We start from the raw sequence: 15,864 nt of genomic DNA, 5'->3' as shown, positions 1-15,864 counted from the left end.
CTGGACGGCGTAGCAGCTAAGAGACTCCTGTGTTCACTTTCAATCTTAATGTGATGTTTTTTCTACACCTTAGCATGTGCTTTTTTGCCTAAACCTAACCATCCGTGACTTTGTTGCCTAAACCTAACCATCCATGCTAACATGTGTGTGTGTTGACGTCCTGGCATTTGTTGCCTAAAAATAACCACATGCAGCCTCATCTAACAATGTGCATGTGTTGACATCACTGTAGCTCCATTCTAGAAAATTAACAGCTGACGCAGAAGGATACCAACAGCATAATATGTAGACATGGAAAGCGGCAATATGTAAAGAGTTGGGATGGGAATGTGTTGGGTAGTTTTAGGTTTTCTACCTGTTATACAAAAGCAAATGCCACAGTCCTTTTTCCTTTGTTTCCTTTGGTCATGTAGCACCAATTTCAAAGGTATTTGCAGCTTTCAATGGCCTAGTTTAATGTGAGGACCCTCTTCGTACTGGTGTAATACTTCTTTAAGCAGACCTTTCTCATTCATAAAAATCATAGATGTGTGAAATGCTGTCAAATTATAGGAATGGACAAAGGCATTTATGGCAAAAAAACAACATAACCACCCCAACAGTTTATTTTCTTTTCTCACAGGCATGAGTCGCTCTTTGTAGCTTGTGCTGTCTGGACAATCTGCGTTGGATATTTGAAGTCTAAACAGTCAGTGTTTCGTGTTCACCAAGGCTGGGGGGCCTGCGGTTTAACACTTTCAAGAATCACTTTGTGGGGCAGCATCGTGGGGCAGCCTCAGGAAAACCTGAAATAGCTGAAACTAGACCTCTGTGCAAATAATCACCCTGGGCCTCTGTAAACCATCATGTTTATGCATTGTAAATTGTGAAAAGGAATGCTTTAACATTGTGTGGCATATGTATTTCAAGGCTTTGAACATTGGATGGTATCCGAATTTCACCCACACAACCACAGGCTTTTGCTCTCGCCTTTTGACTGAAATATCATTCAGATTCCAAGGGGACTAAAAAAAAAGCAACCTTTTTTGAGGCTGCCTAAAGAATGTGTCTGAAACCATTCCCAAGCTTCTTCCATGCATTTAGCTATCACTGCTGCAGGGTCAAAAACCTTCCACAGACTTCTCACTATTCTAAGTTTTACTTTGGTGACCATGCATTTTTGAAATTACACAACAGACTTTGAAAGGTTTGTCTGAGTCTTGACTTCAAAAGTGTTCTAAATCCATAGAGGACGTATTCTAATCCTTCAATCCTCCACTAAAACTGGACATACAAGGTAACAACAGAGCCGCTTACATAAACACACAGTGGAACATATTTAGATGTTGCGTCAACCTCGCTTCCACCTTTGAAGGAGTTTATAAGAAAGGTTTTTGGCAGGAGTGCAGTCGCCGCACCGGTTATCTCTTTCCTACACTGTAATTCACCTCATTTGTAACACACCTCCTCCTTTGATCTGTGCTTTTGAAACTTTGTCTCACAACCTGTTTACCCACTGAGTCCTTGAAAAAGACCGGGAACAAACCAGGTGATGTCATGACACACACAGACAAAGGTGCACCCACTCCTTGTATCCTCAACAGGTTAGATTACCTTCAGTATGTCTCATGACATAGATGTCTCACAGATTAGCTGGTTTCACCTTTGTTGCTTCTCTTGTTTACTTTACTGAAAAGTGTGCTGTTGAAATAGACAAACATTTGAAATTTCTCAAGTGACTAGCCCATGTGTTATATTCGTATAGATTTAGAGGTAATATTCAATACAGTCCCTGTTAACTTGAAGTTGAGCTAAATTTTAACACACTTTTTGTGTAAGGGAAATAACAGTGATTCTTCTGCTATTGTGTATACGTTTCCATTTTGAAAAGACAAAATAATTGTAGAAACATCCTCATCTAAGTCTCGTGGGTATTTCCATTCCTCTTTTTAATTTGGGCTTTATAGGCTGAAACCCAATACCAGTGTGAATTTTTTTTTCTTCTAATTTCTAGATACCTGGAATTTTTTTGCCAATGGCTGGAAGTTGTGTGCAAATGCTGCTCAACAAGTATGATGCTAGTTGGCCAGATAGGGGTGCTAAAATTAAGGGCCACAAATTTCATTTTGGAAAGGCCACACCACTCACACTGCAAGTACAATTGACTTGGGGTTTGAAACACAGGTCCAGCCCAAAGTGCTCTACAAAAAAAAGCCTGAGAACAATCAACGTACCAAATGAAATATTCCACTATTTTTATTTTTAAAAACACATTTTTTTACATCTCCACTTAAACCATAGGTCTGATTTATACCTAATTTACTGTAGATCATCAGTGGACAAAGCCCTTTAAACTTATTAAAAACGTGTTGAATCTCATTGTGTTTTTAAGATATTGATCAATAATCACAGTTGAGCCAGTCATCATGAAACTTGCAGGAAATGTCTACAGTACTAGCGTCCTACCCTAAACGTCTCATTTAACTTAACCACCAGGCGGCGCAATAAATGCAAAAAAAGGACGTGGCATTACACAAATCAAACTGTAAATCAGAAATTGTTTGTCAAATCATTCAAAACTGACAGGATTTATCGAAAAATGTTGAACCATGTGTTTGGTCAATAGGGGGCACTGCAACGCAATTTTGATATTTTTAATAAACATCTCCTAAACAGTGGGCCCAATTTGTACTAACTTTTCTTATCAGAGGTTATCAAAAGGATATGTCATTGTATTTTGAAGATGTGGGGGCGCTAGGAATGCAATAATGTGCGTGATGTAAAACAAATAAGGCTATACATCAGAAATTGTTTGTCCAATGTTTCATAACAACATTGAACCAAATGTGTAACACTATTTTTAAATCGCTCAATAGGGCATTTCCAAGCACGCTTATGTGCCTGGCCATAAATCAATGGCAGTTTGTCCATGCATCACCAAACATAACTGATATGTTTAATTAAACACGGCACAGATTGTCTTTCTTTCTTTCTGCCAGAAAGACCCTCTTGGTTAGATTTAGGAAAAAGATTATTGTTTCGTTTAAGATTAAAGGATTGTCTTGATTTCTTAGTTGACCTGTGTTGATAGTTCTTTTGTTTTTTTTAATCATTGTGTTTAATAAACACAAAATAAATGGCAAAACCCAAAACTGATTCTTGAGAAAAAGGGACAGTCCGGACAAGGCTCCCAGACAGAATCTGTCAACATGGCAGGTTCAACAGGCGTGTCGAGATCTTCAAACTCTAATGCCTCTCCTGCAGCTTTGATCTTGCTGCCTCGACGCATGCACACACATATACACACATTCATACGCTCCCACATGTATGCACCTACACACAACCAGGTGAAATCCTCTCTCCTCTGTGAAGCGGAGAGGTGATTTATATCGGGCAGAAAAGCAAGTAGGGTGACATTTTGGAACTTTGGAGCTGTGAGGGGGCTTTGAGAGGAAATATGATAAGTTATGTCGGTGGAATGTCTTGGCAAGAATGTGCAGGGATTTTGAGCTTTAACCTCATCTGCGGAGCTGCTGAACTCTGGTTGCAGTAGCTGTTGCATTCCTGTTCTTCTGACAACATGCAGCTAAACACTCAAGTCTGTGCCATATCACAGATGATCCTACAGCTCACTGGTCCAAACAGCCAGAAACACGAGTATCAGTCAGAATGTTTACATGATGCTTTGTGTTAGTTGGACTTTTTGTGTTTTGTGTTAGTTGGACTTTTTGTGTTTTGTGTTAGTTGGACTTTTAAAATGCATTTAAACCTGTTAGTCCGACTGAAATTGTACTCAGTCGAATTTCTTAAAGTTGGACTAAGACACTTAGATGATGCAGCTGGGTTTACTCTTTCATATATACACCTCAACCAGACCTAGGCCTGGCCAGACCTGGCCTAGGCGTTCTGCACATGGTCAATAGTTCCCGTGCCGGGCTTTAACCCGGAAGTCAAACACCGTAAACACATAGAGCAAAGACGGGAAAAACAAAGGAAGGAGAAGAGGGAAAGAAAACAAGACAAGATGGTTACAAGAGCAACTAGCTGAAATGGGGCATATCGCCACCTACCATGGTGGAGTCGAACATTCTTCCATCAGTAAAAGGATTCTCCCCCAGTGCTTGTATACTGGGACAGGGACTGTAGTCCAATTAAATGGTCAAACTGAGCTATAACCGTAGTTCCACTGAACTGCACATGTTAACGTACTGAGTGGTGGAAACAACTGGAAATGATACAACACACTAAAAGTTATATAGTATGAGATTAGTTTGTTTTGTTTTTGTTTACCTCTAAATAAATACTTCTGTGTTTGTGTCTTGTAGGTGGCGACTAATGTTTTTGAGGACACATCATGAGAAAAGAGCTTGCATGCAGCAATGGGTAAGTACTTGTTTTTGACTTTAAATTTGGGTTGAGTTCACTTGATTGTAGTATACCACCTTCCAGAAAATTCATCTCCAGTATGATTCCTTCGAAAGCTTGTTCATGGTACATGAATGAATGCAGTCGTTGTTTTTGGTGCATCATAGATAGAACAGAGGAGAGAAGTGACAAGAACTGCAGGGAGATAGAGATGACGTGCATCAAAGGTCCTTGGCTAGGCTTAGATCAGGGATGCTGTGATTATTTAGACATATTTGCTAGTGTGAGGAATAATCGTGGATGTTATTAAAAACCCTGGATACAGCATTTGAGGCAGGATTCTGTTCATTCCTATGAAAGTTTCTCAGTGGCGCATGAAACCAATGTATGAAATTACCCAGCTGATCGGCGCTTCTTCTGCACCACTGGGCCCACAGAGCAAGCACACTACAAACTGCCACCGAGCTCTTTCAGTTTAGCTGTCTGCTAACTTGAAAAAGAACAAAGTATTTAATCGTACAGGTCCTGCAGACTTTTCCAAATGTTACCAGACTGAATAGATTAAATCCTGACAGCGAAGCAAGTCATCTCACGCAGATTGTGACTAAAACAAAATTAGCCACTAATTTACAAATGTCTCTTTCCTAACCTAAGTCTATGGGGAAAAGTCTTTGTGGAAGATGACCTGTCATGTGATGGCAATGGCATCACGTGACAGGCTCTGGATTTGTAATTTCACTGTTTGGCCACTATGAAAATTAGCTTCAAAGCCCAGCACACTCCCTAAGGGCCTAGCAGTAACCCCGTTAGTATCGTAGTCCTGATGTCAAGCCATAAACTTCAAACGTTTTACAGAATGAAATCAAAGTATAACTTCACTTACCTTCAACCTGTTATGTTCCAAAAGTTGTGGTTATTGTTTTTATATTACATAAAATAACTTTGTACCATCAGGTTCATTTTATTCAGGGAATATGATATCATGACAGAGCAACAACCACATACTGTCAGATGATCAAACCGGTTTTAACCCTTTAACACCCGGATCGACATCACTTTTTTTGTGCTGCATTCAGACACTTTTTATGAGTATTTAAATCTTTAAACCTTTGGACTCTGAGCAAACTGGTTTGATTTCTTTCAAAAATATGGGAAGAAGGCAATGAAAAACTTGGCAAGAACTGTCCTGCAAATTGCAAGACATTAGTAGATTAAGAAAAGTATTTTGAAAAGAAAATCTAGTTATCATAATTAAATAAAAAATAAATAATCTTACAGAATAATTGTATTTTTAAGCTTTTTTTTTCATTGTCCATAATTATTTCAGTCACTTTTCAAGTATTAATGCCAACATTTCATCTTCTCACATGTGAGGATTATATATGATATCATATATGATAGCAAATGAATTTTATATATAGAAACAATTTGACGATGTCTCTTTTGGCTTGATAAAATTGTGATGAGCTTGTTTCACTGTTTTTTGACACTCTCTAGAATACACGATTAATGCATCAAATGTAGGAATAATATATATATATATTAGCAACATTTCAAGTGCACACATTTTTTTAACTCAGATAAAGACAGTAATAGAATCCTACCAAACAACTGACATATTTATTGACTCTCAGCAATTGCCAAGTACAGTCATAACTGATTAAGAAATTATGGGCACAAACTATGAATGTAAAACTCAAGTTGTAATGAACCAGAATTATCCTTTAAAGTATATAGCAAGCATGTGCAGGGACTGTGATTAAAAGGGTTCAACAAACACTCAAACACTCACACACACACACACACACACACACACATACACACCATTAGTCCCCAGAGCTCCAGCTGCCCAGGGCTCTAAAGTCACGCTGTCCCTGTGTGATTGAAGGTCCAGCTGGTAGACCAGCCCTTTTGATCCCTTTCCCTTTTATGAGAAAGACAAACAGCTCCTCGTCGTCACCCACACTGGAGTGATTGATACACACACACATTGTGATCACTGTTAGACACACACATGCATGCACACATTCACATGACGATCACAGACAGGCACATGTGCGTGCGCACACACACACACACACACACTTGCATTTTCTTAATGGACGCCCTCTCTCCCACTGTAATCACTCTGCTAATGACCTGCTTGAACTCTGAATGAAACCCAGAGGGTGAGAACAAAAGGTGGAGGGACAGAAAGAGAGAGAGAGAGAGAGTTGAAACCAGGAATTGTGAGAACATGGCTGCAAGATAGAGTTTGGCCCTCCATTAATACCCTGACATATAGGTTATAAAGTGTTAAGGTTAGAGGTTAGTAGTAGAAAGAAGCTTCTTAATAGAATTAAATTGTGTTTATTATGTTGATTTGGGGTCAAAGCACCACAAGTTTTCTTGCTGAAGGTCTAGTTTGTTGGATTTAGGGGGATATATTGGCAGAAATGGAATACAATATAATACGTATTTTTTTCACTGGGTATAATCTATAAATCTGAAGAATTGTCATGTTTTTGTTACCTTAGAGTGAGCCATTTATATTTACATAGGGAGCAGGTCATCGTCTACAGAGATCGCCATTTTGCGCCACCATTTTTCTACAGTAGCCCAGAATGGTCATAACAAATTCTTGCTCTAAATAGGGACATTCACATATTCACGTTGGCCAACATAGTTAGCGGCCGCAAGGAGCGGCATCAGAAAACCATCTATTTTTTAATGTGAAACTGCTTTATTCAGTGATTTTACCAGTTTAAATCACTAGTTTCATCTGTTTTGGAGAGGAAATAACCTCTGTGGATAATTCAGCTCTCAGTTAAAAACCTCCCGAGCTTCTTGATCTTAAGCCAAACAGCATGCAAGAAACACTGATTTGTAACATCAAACTACTGTATTCAGTGTTTTTACCAGCTCTGATCACCTGATCTATTTGTTTTGGAGGAGCAGACCTCTGTATATAATTCAGCTCCCTGTACAAACAGGCTCAACAATAAACACTGAAGGAATTCTAACTGGGAGATGGTTAAGCTGGTTGCAATCTGCAATCCTCACCACTACACACCACCACATCTCCCCTCATGCTGTTCCTTTAAAGAGGCATATTCCACCCAAAAACTAATTTCAATATGAATATCAAGTTATTATTCAGTCTTGGCTCACTTTGGGAAATGCAAGTATCCTTCATGTTCCCTTTTCTAGTCCAAAACAAACAGGAACAGAGTTTCATCCTCGAGTTAGAAGAGTAGCCACTCAGATTTTGGAAATCCTTGGTTACTTAACTTTAACACGCTGCACATCTGCCTTTTGTCATGGTTGTTGTGTCTGGCTGTGGACGAGCTGCTCTTGTTTTGACTCTTTGACTTCCTTGTATTATTTATTTTGTATGTTACTGATGTGTTTTGTCTGGGAACAGTGAGCTTTGTTTTGTAATTTAATGTTAAAGGAATTTCTTGAGAGAAATAAACCTTTGCATCATTGAAAATACCTCGATCATGCTCGACATACTACTTATATGCCTGTTACTGAGCTCTGACATCTTATTTTCTTTAAAGAAAGTGAACATTTTATTTATGAATCCTTTTTGCGGCGCTCATGGGATTTTTCTTGCTATGATCTGCCTCAGCTGGTCTTGCTCCAAGATATGGATGCTCATTTATAAAAACATTGTAAAACGAGCAAAACTGAACTTAGATCCTGAGACGCACACAGATATTTTTGGGGGAAGTGTTATAATTAAAAAATGGGAGCCCCCTCCTCCCTGTTGTGTCACAGCTTATGACACTAAGCTCGACATTTGCAGTTTGAAACTGCATAGTTAAGAGAAGATAACGATATTTGAAAAGTATTGGAGAAAATGTGTGCAAGAGCTGATGGCAAGATATTTCAGGCATATTTGTAAAGGCATTACTGTGAATAATATGAAGCCTTCAAACTGATGCTTAACTTATTAATATACAGTGCGTACTATATGATACTAGATGGTGTACATATGCTCATGAAAATAAGAACTGACATAAGAATAAAATTGTGATCAAATGTGTTTAGACAGCTTGTTTAGGCTCAGCCACACCAAACCAATATCAACAAACTAGCAGCATTAAAAGCTGACTGTTGGGTCACCTTACAGCGCCTGTGTCTCCGCTAGAAAGTCCCCGCAGTGGCCAGCTAGCACGTACATTTTCTTGTGTGAGAGGAAGTAGCGCTCCATACTAGGGGGCGGTGGTCATCTGTGTCATTCCAACCAGACGACAGTAGGGCTGGGTATTGTCAAGAACCTCACAATTCAATTTCGATTCTTTGGGTGACGATTTAATTCGATTTCGATTCGATTTGATATTGATCCAGTTGCTTTGATATCGATTCAGTGATTCATGTGTTGATGTCAGAAATACCCAGATAATTCATGAGAATACCTTCCGATATGAGTTCAATAAAGCGTGTATTATCTTTATTGATTTAGAACAAACTGACACCAAAACTTATTTTACCATTACATTATTCTTTATTAAATAAAAATTAAAACTAAAATACATTTAAAGTACAGAAAAGTGCATATTTTGCCTGAGCCAAACTTAAGAAAAGTAATAAACATTTATGCAGGATTTGTCTACCTGCATTTGTGTGTGATCCTTAGCTTTAGCGTTAGCAACAGGTTGCAAAACATCTGTTTGGTGTCGGCTCAAATGGTCACGTAGGTTCGTCGTGTTGTTGCACTGACTCACGAGGCTCACACACGACGTAACTATTATCGACTTTGTGTATCCAAACGTCGGCTTATTAATGTTGTCAGTGCTGATTTTAACACACTGCAACCTCGCACAACTGTCGCCATTTTAATGAATAAACAGACGTTGTTTGGGGGTCAAGCAGAGCCTCTGAACAACGTCAATCACACTCTGGCAGCACTCACACTGCTCCCACGGGAGCAGGGCATCATTACAACGGATATAATTAATTTCAGGATTTTATGAATCGATATTGAATTGGCGAAAAACATATTGCAATGCACTGATGAATCGATTTTTATTACCCAGCCCTAGAAGACAGGATGGATTCAAGATACTAGTTAACCAGTTATTAAAAACAAAATGCAGTGTGAGAGGAACAAATTATATTTACTATGCGCAAGTCACACAAACATATACAAATAAATTTTAGAAAGGGGCCGTTTACATGGCAACGGTTCTTGCATGAAATGTTAAAACTTTTGTTTTAGTTTGGCCTCCTCTCACACGACAACAGGGGCCTGAAAATGCAAACGTCTGGGCTCCAGAGTGTAATCTTTTGAAAACGCCATCCCTTCTGTTGTTGTTCATGGTTTGCATGCGTGGTGTTCTTTTATGGTTTGCAAATACAAAGTTACACCTAGCATGCATACTACAGCATTTTCAGTTGTTTTAGCAGATCCGTGAATATGTTTTCACGGTGTTATCATATGAACATAGCTTTTTTTTTAAAAAACACAAAGCAAAGACTACCTAAATGTGGCTTAAAGTGTTCAGTGGCTAAAAAATAATCTTGCCAAATGGAAGACATTTGTTACTATCACACCCTCTTGACCTAATATGTGTTGTTTGTTTTGTGTTGTTTGCTGAATCCATCCCCCGACAGTTGTCATGAATGTTGAAATTATCGAGACCAAAAATGTTTTTGGTACCAGGCTGCAAAAGTTTATTTTTGCTGTAAAGTTGGGTTTTTTAACGTGAAGGTCGATGGGGATTGACTCTGTTTTGGAGTCAGCCTCAGGTGGACATTAGAGGAACTGCAGTTTTTAGCACTTCCACATCGGCTTCATCTTTCAGCCTTGGAGGCTGCCTCTTGATCTAAACACGGTTTTTATTTCATGTAACTGTTTTCTGCACTGGATGGCTCCACTGAATGCATAACAGGAACAATGGTGCTGTGATTTGCAGGCTAATATCCTATCACAGTGTTTGAAGTGGGGTTTTCCAGCGATGGCTTTTTTAAAATTGTTCCCTGCCTGCACCTCTCTCTCCCCCTGTGGCAAACTGAGGGAACAATAGAGGGGTAATAGAAGAGAGAGGAGGGGAAGAAGGGAATGTCCTCCCAGATCTACACTTCCTGGGTCTCTGCTGCCCCAGAGGCATTTCAGGGCCTCCTTACATGGGAGCCATCCATACATGGGATTTGCATGAAACTGACTTTTATGGGATCTCCCTGCAGCTAAAGTGCTGGGACATAACATGGATTCATATTCACAACTGGGTCTGCACGGTGAATGAGAGAGATCTTCCGCTCAGAGAAGGGTGTCATCTTTCTCATTTTTGCAGCACGGGGCGTCAGGATGTCTGGGTTTGTTTTTAGGCTGCTAGTTTGTAATGATAATGAGAGTGACAGCAAGGAGGAGTCTCATATATACCTAATGTGCTGTAAATGTTGATTTCACAGTGGATATGTAGAAGCAGTACGGCTGGAAAGGATGGGCAGGATGAAGGACAAATGCAGACAGAAACAGACTACAAATAGAGATGGAAAAAGATAAAGAGTTGAAAATCCACCAAGGCAGGCAGACAGAGAAACAAAGGGAAATCGACAAAGAGATTCGGGTGAGAGGAGAAGGACATGTGAAGTAAAAAGGACAGAGATAGAAACAAAAAGATGAAATGAATGAATGGAGATACTGTGAGTCCTAGAGGTCAGCTCCTTTTTTCTTTCTCTCCCTCTTTCTCTTACGGTAATCCCTGCAGTAGCAGTGAGCTGTTAGTCTCCTCCATAAATCAGCGTTTGTATGAAATACCAGCGGGAGCCAAAGGTCAAAGGAGAAAATTAGCAGCTGTCTTTTCCTCTCCTTTCATGTTAGCCGCAGGGCTAATCGCCAAGTGCGCCATCAGCCTCATTTCCACTTTAAAACAAACTCCCCGACAAGCTGGGGAGGAGCTGTTTGCCCGCGCTTACATTTTATGGCACCGGATTTTATTCTGAGAGAGGGGAGGAGGAGGAAGAGGAGGAGGAGGAGGAGTGGAAGGGTGAGGGGGGTATCTTACTCCTGCTTTCTGTCAGCCCTCTCGCTTTATACTTTTTCTTTTCTTTCACCTATTCCATCACCTTTAGGTGTGGGAGGCCAAACAGTGGAGCATGCTCCTCTCACGCTGCCTTGTTGACACATTTAGCAGCTCTGGAGAAGTAACAGTCAGTTCATTAACACGATGTTAGAAAAAGTGGAATTACTGTGTCAGTCCTACTAAAACTTGACTTTTAAAACTCATGTAAACATGCCAGTTCGACTGAAATCGGATTAAATCTTTAAATCAGACTAACACACCCAGATTATGCGATTGGAAGTCGAGCTATTCTGTCATGTAAACATATCAATCTGACTTAAATTGGACGTTTTCTGTGTGCTCCTATTGAGCCAGCCTCCCTCTGTGGTTAAGGATAGGGACTGTTCGTTACTTATGAGGGGGGAAGAGAGACTTGTGTTTTTAATTTTGTCTTACGTGAGGGACATACAAGTTGAAAAAGTCGTATTTTATCTTTATTTTAAATAAAAAACTAACTCCCCCCATGTATTTTAAAAGTGTAGTTTTAGTCGGACTAACAATATTTTGGATTTTTCATGTAAACATACTAACTGTCAATAATATTTAATCAAACCACACCCACGCAGTTTTAATGAGGCAGATTGAAGTTTTTAAGCATTAAACTGTAAAATTAAAATATTACCTAAAGATGCTTTTTGAAATCTTTGATGTTGCTTTTTTTGCCATGAATATTTAATGCCATAGAGAAGTGCTTGATGTTCAAGGCAAAGTTTTTAGGGGCTTTAAGTGTTATTACTCTATTAATGAGTGCATTTGCAACACAATGCTATCTAAATGAAAAGTGCAAACCATAACAACAAAATTGTCAAACTGAGCTGAATCAACCCGTCTGCCACAGGCTGAGCTCAAACTGAACATACAGGCTTCACAAATGTCGTGTTTGTCGTGCAGCTGCTGTACCTGATAACAATAGATTGTACAGGTGTTTCCATTATTGTTCGACACTTGTATCTTTGTGTCTCTGCCTACATTTCTCTTCCCTTTTTCTGCTGTTCTCGTCTTACGAAACCACAAATTTCACTTCTGGAATGACATGTAAATTGTGATCCGAGGTTCAGTGTTGTTGACGCATATAGACAAGAAATAAAACATGTATAAAAGATGTAGATATATTTCTTCTCTCTCTTCCATCTTTGTTGTCTTTCTTTGTCTTCCTCTCTATTTTGACCCTCTCCCCCTCTCTCCTCTCTCTGTCTTTCACTTTACATCTCTTCTCTGCCTCTACACCCTCTCTCCACATCTTTTTTCTCTCTGTGGGAATGTTTCCCCTGTTGGTTGTCAGAGCAGTCAGTGAGGTGCATAGCAGCAATGCTTTGTTGATGTTCCTCTTTGCCTATCTGCTGTGCAGTGTGTTTTGAAACTCACCCTCCCTCTGCACACCTGCTGTGTAGCTGCATGACACTGAGAAACATCCCACAATAGGGTCAAAACACTTTTATCTTAGTTTTAGTTATGGATTTAGAAACTCTCTCGGGAATAAACGAACAATATGCAGCTGGCCAGAGCTGAGGTCCTGGACGATTGCTCTCCTCTGCTGTTTCCGGGACTTCCTTTATTCACAGTAGGTGGGTTTAACTCTTCATCTTGTAACAATATCATAACCTCGCAGAATAAAGTCAAGAACACACACGTATATGTTTAGAACTTTATAAAAGCAAATACATGCACTTGAGCACTAGTGTGCACATTTTGAAGTAACATATGCATGCACACCACATTGGCACTGCTTACAGTTGCAAGTTTTATTTATGTATTTTATGAACTTAATGGCCACTCTTTTGCACAGATCAGGCTCCATGGAAGTGGCTTAGCCTTACAGGCAATTTTTCCCAGTGGTCATTCATAGTATTGAAGCAAAACTAAAAATCCCATGTGGCTCAAAAAGCATTATCTCCATGGACCACTACTGTGAAACTATGGACAATAGACCGACACCTGCAAAAAAGGTCAATTATTACTCTTTCTATTCTGAAAATTTGATCCATAGATGTTTTTTAGAGTGCCCAAGCAATCAGTCCTAAAACCTGGGAATAAGTAAGCATTTCAGCACTTGCAGTTCCCTTACTAGAAAGTCAATGGGTTTTTGAATAGGTTTTTGGTTAGATGCCCTGATTAAGGTCTGTGGTTAACACAAGATGAAGAGACTTTCATGTTTTGTTCTATGATATAAAAACCGTCAGTAATTATTCAATTTTTGAGTTTGAGGCTTTTATGTATTTTTAAAAAGGCGGCTGCTAAAAAGTGACTAAATGAGACTACAAAACATCAAGTGGTGACAAACACAGCTTTACAGCCTTGTTGAGGTGGGAACATGACCATTGTGTAGTTTGTTTATGACCTAAAGTTACCTTTTTTTTCTTCTGGCAATTGCATTTAGGCTTCAAAAATCCTGAAAGTGGTGTTCATTTGTGGAGTTTATCTTGTTTAATAAACAATGGTAGTAACAGAAACATTTGTTTGCCACTGAGCTTATTTTCTGCAGTGCTCTTCTGCATTGCCTACATTGGTCTACAGAAAAACATCACACCTGGGACACTCTATTTGCAAATCTTTCCTGGAGCTAAAAAAAATTATTTAAAAATCTGCAACGTCATAACATGTAAATTATGAGCCCAGTAAAAGTAAACCATAACCCCAAAAGTAAACCCAGAAATTAAAACCTTGTCATGGTGCATGCGCCAGGTGAACAACCATTAGAATGAATAGGCACCATTTGGTATTTAGGTATTATTGTACATCTATGGTACAGACACACAATGTTCGCCAAAAGTTAGTGTTTTGTTTCGTTTTTTATCATTTTCAGAAAAAAAGTAATTGGTGCTACTTTTCATACACTGTTATGTTATTCTCTTACAAACAAATCTTAACACCTGAGCTACAAACCTCTAGCCATGAGCTTCAGACGTTTGTTTTTCACAAAAACCCTTGCACAAAATCACATTTCATTTGTACTTCCAGGCTGCTTTGCTTTGTAATTGCAGTTTCTGATTTAGTGTGAGATACTTTTGGGGACTGTCAGAGTTTGAGGCACAGCCTTATAAGTGTATGACTCACACCAAAACCATGAGAGTCTGCATAAGCACCAGTTAACTAACTTGCAAAATTCAAGCAATCTTGTTGTTGTGTTCCTTGACTTTGAATTCATGGTTAGGTCTGTTAACACTAGATTCACACATTAGAAAAACACTGCAAACACCCACCATCCCCCAGATATAAACATGCTACTTCCATGCATATTATCCTACACGTGTACACACAAACGCATCAGGAAAGAATAAGAGAGTGTATGTGAAACGTGTACAAGCATGTTTAATGTAAACATACCATGTTTAAAACAATCAATAGGAGGTCCGTTCTCAAATCTAATCAGTTAGAAGCTGGCGGAGAAGAATGAGCCATGAACATACTGAAACATTTAAGATAAATAAACACAACACACCATCGCCACACATGATTGGCAGGTAATCATATATACCAAAACTTCCATCTGATAGATTTAATTTTATGGATTTTTATGACGAGCGTATTGTTCCCTCTCATTTCATTGAGGCAATTTTGCATCTGCATCCATGATAATCCCTCATGTTTCTACATTTCTGAGCCCTGATACACTTAATATCCATCTGATTTTGTTGGGGGGTTTTCATTGCGCAGAACTTTGCTGAACAGTCACAAACAAAAACCCTCTTTTTTATAGCAAAAAGTATTTCATTAGAAAAACTAAGGAATGATACCTTGCTCAAGGACTCAGCAGAAGCTGTTGCAGGATAGAAGAGTATTACTTATACTTATGTTTCCTGTATTACCAGTCATGGCAGAGAATACATTGTCTTTTAACTTTAAAAAAGTTCCAGTTAAAAGTTTGGGTGCTTCGGCAAGTATCCCAAGGTGGAAGGTAAGGTTGTGTAGCTTGGATTGGTGAATGGCGTGTAGTTAGTTCAGTTTTCATGTGGGAGTTTTGATGGTGTGTCCATGCACCATTACAGATAGGCTCGAGAACAGGCAAACAGTAGACAGCAGCAGAAACAGAGGTCTGCGGAAACTTTTCAGTGGTTTCTTCTCTTTATATATCTCTTACTTATTTAGCGTCTCTTTCAAAGTCAGTGAAGAACTATTTGGATTGGTATTTTAACGCTGCTTGGGAGGAGGTGGATGGTAATTAGTAACGGTGCATCATTGCATCTCGCCAGTTAAGCAGCTGAATTTAGCGTATTCACCTGGATGTTGTGTTCCCATCGATGGCGATCAGAGCCGGAGGCGATAAAAAACCCGTGTCTGCTGCAGAGTCATTTGAACTGAGTGTGAATGTGGATCATGCGCATTCCGATTGCATTTAAAGGCCAGAAGAGTTATTTGCGCAGTGGGGAAGAGGACAACTGTTTAGTCACCTACTCTTAACCATGACTCAAGCCCCTTTTCCCCTCCTACTAACATCTAATTTTTTAATGTAATGGGAAAGGTGACAATC

Source organism: Plectropomus leopardus, chromosome 4 (genome assembly GCF_008729295.1).
Source record: "Plectropomus leopardus isolate mb chromosome 4, YSFRI_Pleo_2.0, whole genome shotgun sequence".
In the NCBI taxonomy this organism is placed as follows: Eukaryota; Metazoa; Chordata; class Actinopteri; order Perciformes; family Serranidae; genus Plectropomus; species Plectropomus leopardus.
This window is presented reverse-complemented; position numbering follows the sequence as displayed.